The sequence below is a fragment of the Peromyscus californicus genome, unplaced genomic scaffold, assembly GCF_007827085.1.
Source record: "Peromyscus californicus insignis strain IS unplaced genomic scaffold, ASM782708v3 Scaffold_9__1_contigs__length_137607984, whole genome shotgun sequence".
Taxonomy (NCBI): domain Eukaryota; kingdom Metazoa; phylum Chordata; class Mammalia; order Rodentia; family Cricetidae; genus Peromyscus; species Peromyscus californicus.
The window spans coordinates 30786527-30801155 of record NW_026294617.1 but is presented as its reverse complement, the minus strand read 5'-3'; the positions used below and the strand labels follow the sequence as shown (position 1 = coordinate 30801155).

At 44.6% G+C, this 14629-nt stretch overlaps 2 non-coding genes across 2 annotated transcripts; both read right to left on the bottom strand.

Moving 5' to 3' along the window:
- Positions 1-10070: 10070 nt before the first annotated feature.
- Trnap-agg (transfer RNA proline (anticodon AGG)) lies at positions 10071-10142 on the bottom strand. The gene has a single exon. It is a non-coding gene; the product is annotated as a tRNA-Pro (tRNA).
- A 971-nt stretch (positions 10143-11113) lies between these two features.
- Positions 11114-11185, bottom strand: Trnap-ugg (transfer RNA proline (anticodon UGG)). Its single transcript has one exon. It is a non-coding gene; the product is annotated as a tRNA-Pro (tRNA).
- Positions 11186-14629: the final 3444 nt, after the last annotated feature.

Sequence of the window (14629 nt, the reverse complement as noted above, 5' to 3'; positions counted from 1 at the left end):
AACCAAAACTTTTTTCAAGTAAGCCTCTCTGAAATTTTTGTTCAGAATTTTACAGCTTTTGCAGTCCTGGTATGTCTGTGCCTTCCATAACCAAGCTGCTCCTGGACCCTTGTGTCCTGAGGCCAGAGAGCCTCCAATCACCTCACAACCACATGAGCTCAAGGGTCCTTCATCTGCTATGAGCTGAACTGTGGCCCTCCCACAGCAACCCTGGCTCTAGGAGAGTTCCATTACCGGCTTCACTGATGGTCCAGTGTTCAGCACCCTAGGTCCCAGAAATTCTCCATGTGATGTCCATTGCACCACTGGATGTAGCCGCAGGGCAGCTCCATGTTTCCAGCCACACCTTGCTGCTGGGAGCTTGGCTGTGTCTCAGCAGTTCCTGCAGAGATCCGGTCTGGTTGTTCATCCTGGAACACTCAGCAGGTCCTGCAGAGCCCCAGCCTTGCTGTTCAGCATGGAGCACAGCTCTAACCTCCACAGCTTCCCGGGTTCCTGGGTGTCTCAGCTGGTTGTCAAGTGCTAACACTGTTTGACTCTTGGCCCCTGGAAGCAATCTGGTCTCTGCAGTCTCCATTGCTCATCGCTTCCTGTTTACCTTTCCAGAGGTAAGTCAAACCACTCAGCTCTCCAAGCCACTGCCTGCGGTTCACCTTTCTCATGGCACAGCATCTCAAAGGTTGCACTGCTCTCATTGCCTCAGGGGTCTCAGCTGCACATATTCTGCTGCTGTTTTCTGAAGCTGGCAGTCTCTGAAGCTGCTTTTTGTTGTTATTAGTGGCTTTTGGAATTGCCAAGTTTGAAGTCTGCTATGGACACTGTTTTCTGCATCCCAGGTTCCTTTACAACATAATCCCTCTATTAAACCTTTACCATGTCCCTGGACCTAAAGCTGTATACTTATGCCTAAAGCTTATGCTACCCTAAACCTATATTTCTCAAACTAAATTTATGACTTACTTTAAAAACCTTACCTAAGTCTTACTTAAGCCAACACAATAAACTTACATTCTGTAGGACTACTTTATAAACTTTTTTTTTTTTTTTTTTGGTTTTTCGAGACAGGGTTTCTCTGTGTAGCTTTGCGCCTTTCCTGAAACTCACTTTGGAGACCAGGCTGGCCTCGAACTCATGGAGATCCGCCTGGCTCTGCCTCCCGAGTGCTGGGATTAAAGGCGTGCGCCACCACCGCCCGGCTTTATAAACTTTAATATATAGAAGCAATCTCTTAACTATTACCACTTTACATATTACAGAACTAACTTAACACTAGAGCAAATATCTATAAGAGATTTTGTAACACCTAGAAAAGATTTTTTTAGTTAAACTATTAACAAGACCAGAAGTACGCAAATCATTTCTAAAGTTCAGAGTTTATAGTAAAGTTCAGAGTTTATAGTCTCCTGACAGTTTGAAACAAGATTTGTCAATGGCTCTCTCAACCCTGGTTTAATGAATGCTGTCATTATGGGGTTGTAACACTTGTTGCTAGGGGGCTGTAACACTCTCATGACAACACAACTCCCCAAAGTCCCCTTTCCCACTGAGTTCTCCCAGCCATTCCAGAACCAGCAGAGATGCTCAGCGACAGAAGGTTTCCTTTTTTTTTTTCAAGACAGGGTTTCCCTGGGTAGTTTTGGGTCCTATCCTGGATTTCATTCTGTAGACTAGGTTGGCCTTGAACTCACAGAGTTCCGCCTGGCTCTGCCTCCGAAGTGCTGGGATTAAAGGCGTGTGCCACCACCACCCAGCCAGCAGATGGTTTCTAACTGGAGGCTGTTCCTTTACCCAAATACATAACAGCTCCCCTAAGTGCTTCAATTCAGTTTTACTTCACTTAGTTGCCACTGAAGCCTCACCTCAAGGCAAGGATGAAATTCCCATATTGAACTGCCATAAAGCTCTTAGCAAAAACTTCTCGTGTGGCTATTAGGCAATATAAGGCACTGTTTCAAACCTGCATTGATAACACATTTCCCAGGCTGCCTTTTGGGTAAGCTAGCAAACTTCCTGTTTCCGTTACAGTAATAGATATCATGGTTTCGCTTTTGCAACAGGAGATTTTTCTTCCCTAAGCTTGCTTTAGGATTCGTGTGCCATGGCTTAAGAAGTATACCTCTCCAATTAGATCTTTCACTTGACCCATTCCTGATCAGATTGTGTCTGTTTGTCTGCACACACTCAGATGTTGGCTTATTGACAGAGGAAAAAACCCTTCAAGGCTTCACTCTCTCTCCTCACTGGGAGAGTGAGGGGTGAGTGAGGGAAACCAAAAGCACTTGAAACAAACCTTTTTTTTAGAAAGGTCTTTTCCCTGATAGAAAAGAGAGCTTTTCTCCTGGGTAGTTCTCCATCCTGTCCTGGCTTGGGTCTTCCCCCAGATAGTGTCCCTGACACGGCTTCATTGCTTTCTCCATCCAAAAATCAGAATTATATGCCATTCTGATGGGGTTGATGGATTTTTTTTTTAACCTCTCAACATAGTTACTGACTCTCAGTATGCTGAAAGAGTGGTCTTACATATTGAAACTGTAGAAATTATCCCTGATGAGTCAGAATTAATTTTGTTATTTATTCAGTTACAAGAAATAATCAGAAATAGGAATCATCCCTTATGTATAACTTACATCCGATCCCATACAGGCCTGCCAGGCCCTCTAGCACAAGATAATGACAGGATTGATAAACAATTTAGGAAATGTGCTGGAGGCCTCAGAATTTCATTAAAAAAAATCATGTTAATAGTAAGGGTTTAAAAAAGGATTTTTCCATAACCTGGCAAGAAGCCAAGGAAACTGTAAGGAAAAGTAGAGGAATGAAATCTGACCGATGGATGTGTTTTATTTTGTAGAATTTAGAAAATTGAAATATGTACACCACACCATTGATACCTATTCAGGATTTCAATGGGCAACTGCTCTGATTTCTGAAAAGGCTGATTCTGTAATCCTGCATTTGCTAGAAGTTATGGCCATCATGCATATACCTATACAAATTAAACTGACAGTGCTCCAGCATATGTCTCTGGTAAAATGAAACAGTTTTTTGCTTATTGCAATATAAAGCATATTACAGTATATCACATAATCCTACAGGCCAAGCAGTTATAGAAAGATCAAACAGAACTCTAAAGGATATGCTAAATAAACAGAAAGGAGTAACAAAACCTCCCAGAAATAGATTATATAATGCTCTGTTAATTTTGAATTTTCTCGGTGCTAATGAGAAAGGAACTGAACAGCTTCAGAGAGACATTGGATAACAGAAAAAAAACTACAGAAGTAAATCAGCCTGTATACTTCAAAGATGTGCTGACCTCAGAATGGAAACCAGGATATGTATTACATTGGGGATGAGTTTTTGCTTTTGTTTTTACAGGAGAAGAAAACTATGGATACCATCAAAATTGATGAAGGTTTGATGTGAACAAGAGAGACCTCTTAATTAGAAGAGGTGATAATTCATCAACCACCATGACCATTCAATTTAAATTAACTTATACCACTAACAAATGCTTTTCATTTAATCAGATATAACTTGCCAAAAGGGAACCTCCCCAAAGATAGGGTTGGAGAAGAGTTTTTGTTTTTGTATTTCAGGAGAATGAAGGCTAAAGAATTGGAAAAACACTGGACAAATGAGACATCTGAAGAAAAAGGACAAAATCAACCAGAATAAATGTCCCAAGAAAAAGAGTAAATTGGCCTATTGGTATATTGCATATAAAATTTCATAAGTCTTCCTTAAATGTTTGTTTCTGTTGTTCTATATAGACATATAACTCAAATAGTCTTTATGTAGGCCCAGTTCAATTAAAAATTAAAGCTGAATTTGGAGTTGGAGCATGGCTCTCTCCTTCTCTAAACACAAGCATGCTTGTTAAAAGAAAATGCAAAATCTCTGTATCATGTCAGAAGAGCTATTTGCTATGGGACAGATGAAAAACCAAAATTAAGTAACTATTCTATAGCCACAAATCTCATAATTCTTTGGTTTTTGGTTTTATTTTGACTCTTTAAAACTTTTCTTAATGTATGAATTTTATATCAAAATTTATAAGACTTATATATATATTAAACTTTTATCATGATATTAATGGTTATAGAGAGTACTAACTAATTCTAGTTATCTACACTAGACTTTATCTAGCTTCCTGTACATGTTTTTGTATTGAGTCTCTATCAGTTTTCTAAAGGGAATCATAACCAGGCCTAACAGCAAGTTTGAAACCTCCAAAAAGATGATGGGGTCCCACAACAACAATGATTCCAAGGATGATGACAACACCACTAAGCTGACAAACATCACCCAAAGATGTTTTGGACTACAAACTCCTTAGGACAATCTCGAGATGGCTGGCTGAGATGATCCAGCCTCACAGACTACTTGAACAAGGACTTGAGATAAATCCTGCACTTTCACATTATGCAGAGATTGGACAACAAATGATACAGCTACCTCTCCCAGGACTTGACAATTAACTCAAAAATTTTCTTTTCAGGATCCCCTAAAGATGCCTTCGTCCACAAACAGCAGGAAGTAATTTTAAGAACACAACGTCCACCTTCCCAAGAGGTGGCGTGGGTGGTTCTTGATCATTCAATGGGTTATGGATAATTGTCATTGTTTAGGATGGTTGGTTACAAGTTATTAATTGTTAATGGTCAGGAAAAAAAGTTAAACAAAGGAAATTAGATTCAGGATTCTTGTTTAGAAAAAAAAGAGGATATAGATAAGAGGTAGATTAGTGAATCTACCTGAAAAGAAAAAAGGAGAAGATATAAATATGATAAGATAAAAAGGTAGAATATTGTATCTACTTTTAGAAGGCAACTAGTAGTTTTAAATATTTTACATTGTATTGGATTTTTATATATTGATACAAATTTGAGATTGATTTTGTTAGAAAATACTGTACATATATTTCTAATCTTGTTCAAGGTATTGTACCTGTACAGTTCATTTAACAATGTAATGCAGTTTTCTAGTCCTTGAAAATTATTACCAACTATTTAGGATAATAAAGAAATACAGGTTAGTAGTTAGTCATTACAATTGAACTTGTAGTCATATTAGGTATGTTTTCAAGGTCAAGCAGAGATATATTCTAGATAGACAGGTCATCTTCCAATCACTTCAGAGATCTACGTAATATGGCATTTAAGATGTTTTAATAACATAGTTTTTTCTTTTTTTTTTTTTTTTTTTTTTTGGTTTTTCGAGACAGGGTTTCTCTGTGTAGCTTTGCGCCTCTCCTGGAACTCACTTGGTAGCCCAGGCTGGCCTCGAACTCGCAGAGATCCGCCTGGCTCTGCCTCCCGAGTGCTGGGATTAAAGGCGTGCGCCACCACCGCCCGGCTTCTTTTCTTTTTTTATGACAAGAAGACATGCCTGCTCCTGGCAGCATCAACCTATTTCAGAGAAGATATGGGCATTGAAGAAACTCCATATAGAGTTACTTTCTTTGTGGCAAAAGTTAGCCTCTGGGCAAGAAAGTGCCCTCACGTGACTGCTGACAGTATGCTGTCAAAAATGGACAAGCAGGACACAAAAGAAAAGACTGCTGATCCTTGCCAAGACAAGGACAGCCCTTCAAAATATCCTGCTTCACAGATGAGTCTGTCTGATATGCTAGGCCTGTAGGCTGAAGATGGATGCCCCAATGTTGCAGAGAAACCTTGGGTGACTGTCCAGGCAGTCAGTTGTTTCTGTTATTCCTCACATGTTTTGGAATTTGCTTGTTTGCACTTCCTGTTTAACTAGGTGATATTATTCCCTTCTCAGGTCTCTGAGGGAGTTGAAGATTCGATAGTTATAGTTTTCCTTGTTAACAATTTCAGAAAAGAAACTCACTAATGAGGTGTGAAGTGTATAAGTTTGTAAGACATCAAAAGATAGTTTTGGTAAAACAAGTTAGGATAGAAAGTGGTTTAGATACATTTTGGATTCACCAAGATAGGATAGATAATGAAATATTTTTTCTCAATTTGTCAAATGCTAATGGACTAGACATTGTGGATATATTTATTGCCTGTATATATTGTATATAGTTATTGTACTTATTGTATATAGTTTTTTTATATTAATTATAACTTTTACTTATTTTAGACAAATGTGATGATATTTTATTTGTGCACCCCAATAAAGCTTATCTGGGGATCAGAGGAAAAAGCCAGCCACTATACTAAACATAGAGGTTAGGCATTGGTAGCACACACCTTTAATCCTAGCATTCCAGAGGCAGAGATCCATCTGGATCTTTGTGAGTTCAAGGCCACACTGGGAACAGAGCCAGGTGTGGTGGCACAGGCCTTTAATCCCAGCACTAGTTAACCATGGAGGTCTGGAGGTCTGGACAGACAGACAGGAAGTGATCTATAGCTGGATGGAGAGGAAGTAAGATGGCAGAGCACAGAAAGGTATATAAGGTGTGAGTGTACAGGAAATAACTCTCTTGGGCTGAGGATTTCCTAGCAGTATCTTATTTCTCTTTCTCTGATCTTTCAGCTTTCACCCCAATATCTGGCTCCAGGTTTGTTTTTTGTTTTTGTTTTTTATTAATAAGACTGTTTAGCAATGTGTCTTACAATGAGCCTTCTCTAGCCCCAGGGGCTCTTGCCTTTAATCCCAGCATTCAGGAGTCAAAGGCAGGTGGATCTTTGCAACTTTGAAGCCAGCCTGGTCTACAAAGAGAGTTTTGGGCTAGCCGGGACTACATAGTGAGATCTTGTCTCCAAAAACAAATTACATTTATTTATTTTTGTGTTTCTGTATGAGTGTGGAGAGCAGAAGACAACTTGTAAGAGTCAGTTCTCTCCCTCCATGTGGCTCCTGGAGGGGTCACACTCAGGTCGTCAGGTTTAGTGACATGTGTTTTAAACATGGAACATCAGCCCGGAGGAGTGCCTTTTCCCTCCTCTGCAGGATACCTCTGTTCACACTCTAGTTGTTGGGTGTTCTTTATAGCCAGGTGGTGGTGGTGTATGCCTTCAATCCCAGCAGAGTCAAGAGGATCTCTCTATGAGTTTGAGGCTGGCCTACAAAGTGAGGGCTAGAACAGCCAGAGCTTTTACATAGAGAAATCCTGTCCCAAAAAACTAAAATAAATAAATAAAATAAAATATTTTTTTAATGTGTGTGTGTGTGCGCGCCTGAGTGTATGTATGTGTACCTGTGCCTTCAGTATCTGCATAGGCCAGAAGAAGGCATTGGACCCATGGACATGGAGTTACAAGCAGCTGTGAGCTGCATGAGTTTTGCATTGGTTTTGCATGAGCTGCATTGGTTCTGTGAAGTGACCCAGGTCCTCTAAAAGAACAGCAAGTGCCCTTAATCTGATTGGCCCTGATTAACCTCTGTTTCAATTACCCATTATTTATTTCAATCAATATAGCCTGTGTAAAAAACAAATGGAAGTACAATTGGTCCTGATGTCCTTAACTCAGCTCTCTGCATCAGTGATTGTGAAATGAGTGGCCCCTAACTGTTATCAGTTCTCTGGGGGTGGGCAGTGTCTGTATGCAGTACTGATTTGGATGTGACACAATGTACTTCACCCATCGGTTACTTGCACAACAAATAAGTAAAAAGGTTTTCGATGGGCTTGTGGCAGTGTCCACGTGTTTACATCCTCACTGGCATGTAAAGGCCGTGTGCAGTCTCTCAATGTCGTAATTTGGAACATGCCTCACATTTTTGGTGGCTATGCAGAATATCAGAATATTTTGTGGGAATGTTGGTAGCTCTAGCTACTTTCCAGCCTGTGTTGACTCCCTGTGGCCAGCAAAGCGAGGATTTAACAAGGCAGCTCCACGTAGTTTATCTGGTAGTTAAAAGGTTTATTTTGGGATAACTTACAACAGTAAAAGGGTTGGTTAATGGGTCTGGGGGAGGTGAGGTGCAGTCCAGCATGGTTCTCTGGAGAACTCTGACTTGGTCTACGATTCAGCATGCAGGATCATGAGGAGCCAAGAGGGCTAGCATGGACAAATCGGGTCTTAAGGACTCCCATCTGGGCCACACCCCAGGGGCAGGTCATAGGTAGGCGTTGCAATTACCAGCAGCCTCCCTAGGGTAGTGCTTCAAGGTCAAAGCTAGAACAGCTACCCACTACAGGCCAGACTTTAGATAGCCTCCAGTGGTCTCTGAGCGAAGATGGTTTGTATTTTGGTAAGCGCATCTGCTTCCTGATTTCCAAAACTCAATGAGCTATGTATGGGCTGCCATATGGAAAGCTACTGACTCAGGTTGAACTCCATAATACACTTCCTCCAGTTACCTGCCGTCCCCACGGTGGTGGAGCCAGCACCAGCCGGTTCTTTTCTCACTGGGCCATCCATAAAGTCAGACCTCCGAATACAGCCCAACGACCGTCAACGGAGATTGTCACACGGTAGATCTCACGAATTGGCACTGTCCACGCTGCTCTTATCTCAGCCCACTGGCTACGCTTTCCTTCTCTCTCCAGCCACATGGTGTCAGTGTTCCTTTGCATTTCGACAGCCACCCGGTCCTGTCTGGTGCCCTAACTTAGGCCATCCATGTAGCAGGCATCTATAGGCAGCTGGCGTTTCTCTTAGCACTTCATCTGTCTTAGCTTTTGGGTCAGTTACTGGGGGAGGTTCAGAAGCTCAAAAGGACGCTGGTCCTAGCACAGCCTGCCCGGCATCAGCCTCAGGACTTGCAAACACCACACCCACACCACTGTAAATATGCCTGCCACCTTCGACAAGTTTGAGTCTGTGCCGCTGGAGAGAGAGTTGTGGCCTCCAGTCGGATCAGCAGCCTTCACTGTTGTTGAGGTGACGGGTCCCACCTTCTGAAATGTTCCACCTTCATCAGCAATTGCTGTTCTAGCACTGTGGACTGCTTCCTTCCCTTCCCATGACGTGTAGTGACACCCCTTTAATCCCAGCACTTGGGAGGTGGAGGCAGGCAGATCTCTGAGTTCGAAGCCAGCCTGGTCTACAGAGCGAGTTTCAGGTCAGCCAGGGCTACACAGAGAAACCCTGTATCTAAAAATAAGAAAAATAAATAAAACAAACCAAACAGGGCCTTTGGGATGTTTCTGTGGTTAGAGGCATTTGCTGCCCGTCACTGAGTTCAATCCCCAGGCCGCACATGGTGGACCGGAAGGAGAGCACCAATTCCTGAAAGTTGTCCACTGTCTTCCACAGGTGTGAACATACACACATACATGTACACGTACACATATACGCGTGCGTGAGCACGCGCACACACACATAAACACACGTACGCGCGTGTGCGCACTTCACGGGCAAGAGATAAAGAAATGCAATTAAAAAGAAAAAAAAAAACTGCTGGAGGGAAGTAGTGCTTGAGCAGCTCACTTGAGCTCCCAGATTCAATGTCTGGTAGCAGCAAAATAAACAAACACAACCAATGAGCCCTTTTTTTCCTCTATGGCTCAACCTAAATAACTCTCTCGTGGGGCTGGAGTCCTCGACTGTGGCATTCTAACACGCCACTGCTTCTATTCAGGATCCAGGCTCCCTTCATCAACTGCCTCCCTGGGAGGACCACCTGAGTTCCATCCCCAGGGACGCACATGGTGGAACCAGAAAACCGACCTCCACGAGGTGTTCTTTGAGCTCCTCAGTGGCGTCACACACCCCACCCCGACAAATAATAAGATAAGATATAATTTTAAAAAACGTTAAGCCGGGCAGCGGTGGTGCATGCCTTTAATCCCAGCACTTGGGAGGCAGGGGTGGACGGATCTCTGTGAGTTTGAGGACAGCCTGGGCTACAGAGGGAGTTCCAGGAGAGTTAGGACTGTTATACCGAGAATCCCTGTCTCGAAAAACAAACGAACAACAATAACAACAAAAAATGTTATAACTCTGGCTTCCTGAGGCAAGTGCTGTGTGTGGAAGCCTAAGCAGAACTCTGAATGACCAGTCACTCAAATCTTTCTGCTGCCTCTGCCTCCCTGCGACACGACACCACCGCCTGGCAAGACTTCCCCTTTCCTTACAAGTACCAGAGAATAGGAGAGTTTTGGGTCTTTAAAACGTGTTCCCATTTATTGTTCTATGAACTATAAATTTGGGCTCGTCCGGGATTTGAACCCGGGACCTCTCGCACCCTAAGCGAGAATCATACCCCTAGACCAACGAGCCACGTAGGTCTAGTCGCCTGGTCCATTTTATGACCACTGAGGCGTCTTGGGGCGGGACCTGAAGGACTGGGCTGGAAGGAGAGTCGGATTTCAGACCCGCCCTGAAAGGGTGAATTCAGACTGCGGTTGCCGAGGGACTCCATCGTTCTGGTCCCTCTCTCCATCACCAGCAAAGTGAGGATCCCAAGTCCGTCCGCGCGGTTTTCTCTTGATCTTGGCCCGCGGATGCTACTCGGTGCTTGGCAGGCGGTTCGCGCTGCCCACGTGGCAGCCCGCGCTCTGGAGGTCGCAGTCAGCGAGCAGGACAGACGGTCCTCCCAGGATCCCGGCGGCGGCTGCGTGGAGGCTCCTAGAACTCCAGATCGGACCACGCAGCCGGCCGTGAGGCGCCCTGGGTGAGGCGCCCTGGGGTGTAGCGAGCCTGTGTGGCACTTCCCGCTTGTGTGTCCCGCCTCGCCCTCCAGCGAGGCCACGACCTAGACGAGAGCGGACGACTGCCCGTGTGGACCAGAGGCAGGTGCTGAGAGCCTGCCGGCTGGACAAGCCGCACGTCGCACGCGTGGCCTCGGGCCCGAAGGAAGGGTGCACACAGGTGGTGCAGGTGGACCACCCAGCAGATCGCACCCCAAGACCCCGCCTGCGACGCCCCTCCCTCCCCAGGGACAGTCGCTGCGTCCTAGCCGCCTCTGGGGAACCAGGGACTCTGCCCAAAGTTGGGAATCCCTCTCCGATGCAGACGCGGGTTTCGTTGACTTCGGAGTATCCGGCAGATCTGGGCGGACCGGTCTCTGTAGATCAAAGCCACCAGTTCCCTCCTTCTATGGAGAAGTTCCTAGGACATGGGTAGCGAGAAACATGGAAGAGCTATCCGCACTTCTCTTTTCTCGCTGTTTTCTGGGGCTTTAACAGGAGGAACTTCACAACTACTTCCAGATGATGGAGAATAGAAAAAGAGAAAAAAAACAAAAAACTGGGCTCGTCCGGGATTTGAACCCGGGACCTCTCGCACCCAAAGCGAGAATCATACCCCTAGACCAACGAGCCACTTGGCTGAGACATCCCCCCCCCCTCAGTGAGATAAATGGACTACCATTTCAATCATCCTGTTAGCTCAGTAGTCACTACAGATTCCACAATTCATGCCGGATTTCTAGGGTGTGTTAATTTGACTGCATAAACGAATGAGCTGCTGAGCCCACGATTTTTCCATTCTCTAATGGCCTACCTACTGTATAGTACAGATGGTTGGACATGTCAGTAACGAGGCAGACTTTCCAGGCTTGATTATGTTAGGACGCACAAAGGAAGTGCAGCACTTACACACTTTTCCTTCCTTCCTTCCTTCCTTCCTTCCTTCCTTCCTTCCTTCCTTCCTTCCTTCCTTCCTTCCTTCTATCTTTTTTTCTTTCTTTCTTTTCCTTCAAGACAGGTTTCTCTGTGTAGTCCTGGCTGTCCTGGATCTCGCTTTGTAGACCAGGCTGGACTCAGAGATCCACCTGCTTTTGCCTCACAAGTGCTGGGATTAAAGACACGTGCCACCACCGCCGGCCCACTTTTCAAAATGATGAATGGGTATCCAAAGTACATCAAGGACCTAAAACTACTTTAGCTATGTACCTTAGCTATGTGGAATTTAAAAAAAAAAAATCTTTTAAAATGTATGGTTTTGAAGGGGCAGGGAAGAAGGATCCGGAGCTAAAAGCCTTTGCCGAGCGCTCCTGAAAACTTGAGTTCGAAACCCTGGAATCCAGAGTGGAAGCGACAGCTGACTCCAGAAAGTTTTTCTCTGAAACACACACACACACACACACACACACACACACACACACACACACACACACACATTATTACATACACACTCTCCCACACATACTCACTAATTATTATTAGAAAAAAAAACCCTTTTTTTTGGAGCGGGGGAGGTGGGGACATGGTTTCTCTGTGTAACAGTTCTGGCACTCACTTTGTAAACTAGGCTGGCCTCAAACTCACTAAGATCTGCATGCCTCAGCTTCTCACATGCTGGGATTAAAGGCATGTACCACCACCACCCAGCTAGAAAAATTTCAAAATAAAATATGTATGCAGCTTGTGACCGGCATGGTGGCACTTGGGAAGTAGAACAAAGAGGACTTGGGACGTCAAGGTCATCCTCTGTTTCATTGCCTCCCTGGAATACATATATGGTACATAGCACATATGGTAGTGTGGGTGTCTGAAAGCTGGCATGATGAAGGACAGGAGGTAGCCACGCCCATCAGGGACACCAAGGAGGCAAGGGAAACCTGCTACTCGCCTGTACCCCTGCCTCCCATTCATCCTGTTTTCACGGGAAGGAAGTCAAGGGCTGAATCCAGCTCACCAGCTGCTAGCCCTTTACTGAATATGGACTGCATTCCTCAGGCTTCCCGGAACTAAAAGTATTCTCACCCAAAACATGAGGTGAGATGGCTCAGTGGGGGGGGGGGGGGGGGGGGGGGGGGGGAGAGCACATGCCACCAAGCCCGAGTTAGATTCCCGGGACTCCCATTGAGAAAGGAGAGAACTGACTCCCACAAGCTGATCTCTGACTTCCACACACAAGCTGTGGCACACAGTCACACCCCACCATCAAAAAACCAAACAAACAAATAAAGGTAAAAGATGCCAGCAATTACGTAACAAAACAGGTGCTGTGCTCCAATTAGAAAGCAAGCAAACCTGGTTGTTGTTTGTTTTTTGTTTTCTGGTTTTTTTTCTCCTGACCTATAAAAGGGGTAGAGAGATGGCTTCGTGGACAAAGCGCTGACTGCACAAACGTAAGGCTCCACCCTCAGCCCCTAGCATCTGCATAAAGGCCAGGCATAGCTGAGCACATCTGCAACCCCTGTGCTTGGGGCGGGAGCGGGAGACAGCAGACAATCCTCCAGCCTCCGCGGTCAGCCAGCCTAGCCAAATCAGCAAGTTTCAGGGTCAGTGACAGACCGACCATGGAAGATAAGCTACAGAAACCTTATTGTGGAAGACCCCTGATGTCAGCTTCTGGTCTCCAGGTGCCCTGCATGGAGAGGGCACCCGTGCATATCTCTCTGTGTCTCTCTTTGTGTGTGTCTCTCTGTCTCTGCCTCTGCCTCTGCCTCTCACACACATGCCACACAATGGTATTCCCTAAATCAGGAGTATTGGGAATTTTAAAGGTGTTAAGGTAATCCTAGCATTCAGGAGGCTGAGACAGGAGGACTGCTGTGAGTTTGAAGCCAGCCTGGCCTATGTAGTGCTTCTTATTCAGTTCTTTATAAGTAAATGAGGGAGGTCCCATTACTACCCTCCCTGTGCAGATAAGAACACAGGCATGGCAAGTAACATCAGCTCACATCTACTGAGCATCCACACATGCATGAAGTGTGTGTGTGTGTGTGTGTGTGTGTGTGTGTGTGTGTGTGTGTGTGTGTGTGTGTTAACTCCTTTAACTTTCATTCCAAATAGAAAGGGTGTGGAACCCATGGTACAAGCCTATGAATGTCAGCGCTCAGAGGCTTACTGAAAATCTGAGGTCAGCTTGAGTGGGCTACAGGCTGAGTTCCAGGCTACAGCCAGGGATACAGAACTAAAACAACCTCGCTACCAACAAGAGACAACAGCCACAGAGGAGGCTTAGAGGGTAAGTACTATGATTTTACAGACTAACTTTATCCTTAACTTGGCCTTATTATTATTCCCTTTTTGTAGACATAAAAAACAACAGATTTTTAGTAGAAAAAAAACAGATGATGAAGTACCTCAGCAAGGTACTTAATCTTAATATACATCTTAGTAAGTGGTGGAGCCGGGAATCGAACAACTTAGTTTATCGTCAGCGTCTGTGTCTTAATCACTCTTAAATCTACTTTAGGTACTGTAAAATCCCATTGTAAGTGCTTTTAGAATACATGGGTTCATCATTCTGGAAGTGAAGGGGAGAAGAACTGAAATGGATCAGCAATCTTATCCTGTGTCTGGGATTAAGATGCATTGGGCCCTGTGACTCTGCCTTGAAGATTTTGCAGTTAATATGTTAGGGTCCCTCCATGCAGTTGGATCTGAATTATTTAATTAATATATATAATTTATGCACATGAGTGTTTTGTCTGTGCGTCACGTATGTGCCTGATGCCTAAGGAGGTCAGAAGAGCATGTGCAATCCTCTGGAACTAGAGTGACAGGCAGGTGTGAGCCACCACATGGGTGCTGGGAACCAACCCAGATCCTCTGCAAGAGCAGTGGGGGTTCTTGAATGCTAAACCATCTCACCAGGCCTCTGGAGTCAAATCCTTTCATATGGGCTGTGACAGGGGTGCCTTCAATCCTGCAGGAGAGTGTAGAACCTTAAATTAGTACCTTCTGAAGACATTTCCAGTAACCCTCTTGAACATATCCCGTCCACCCAGCCCCTTGCTTGCTGACTTTGGAGTCTGAGATTTAAGGTTGCTGATGACAACAATTATAAACTAAGGTAGAACACAGTGCTGG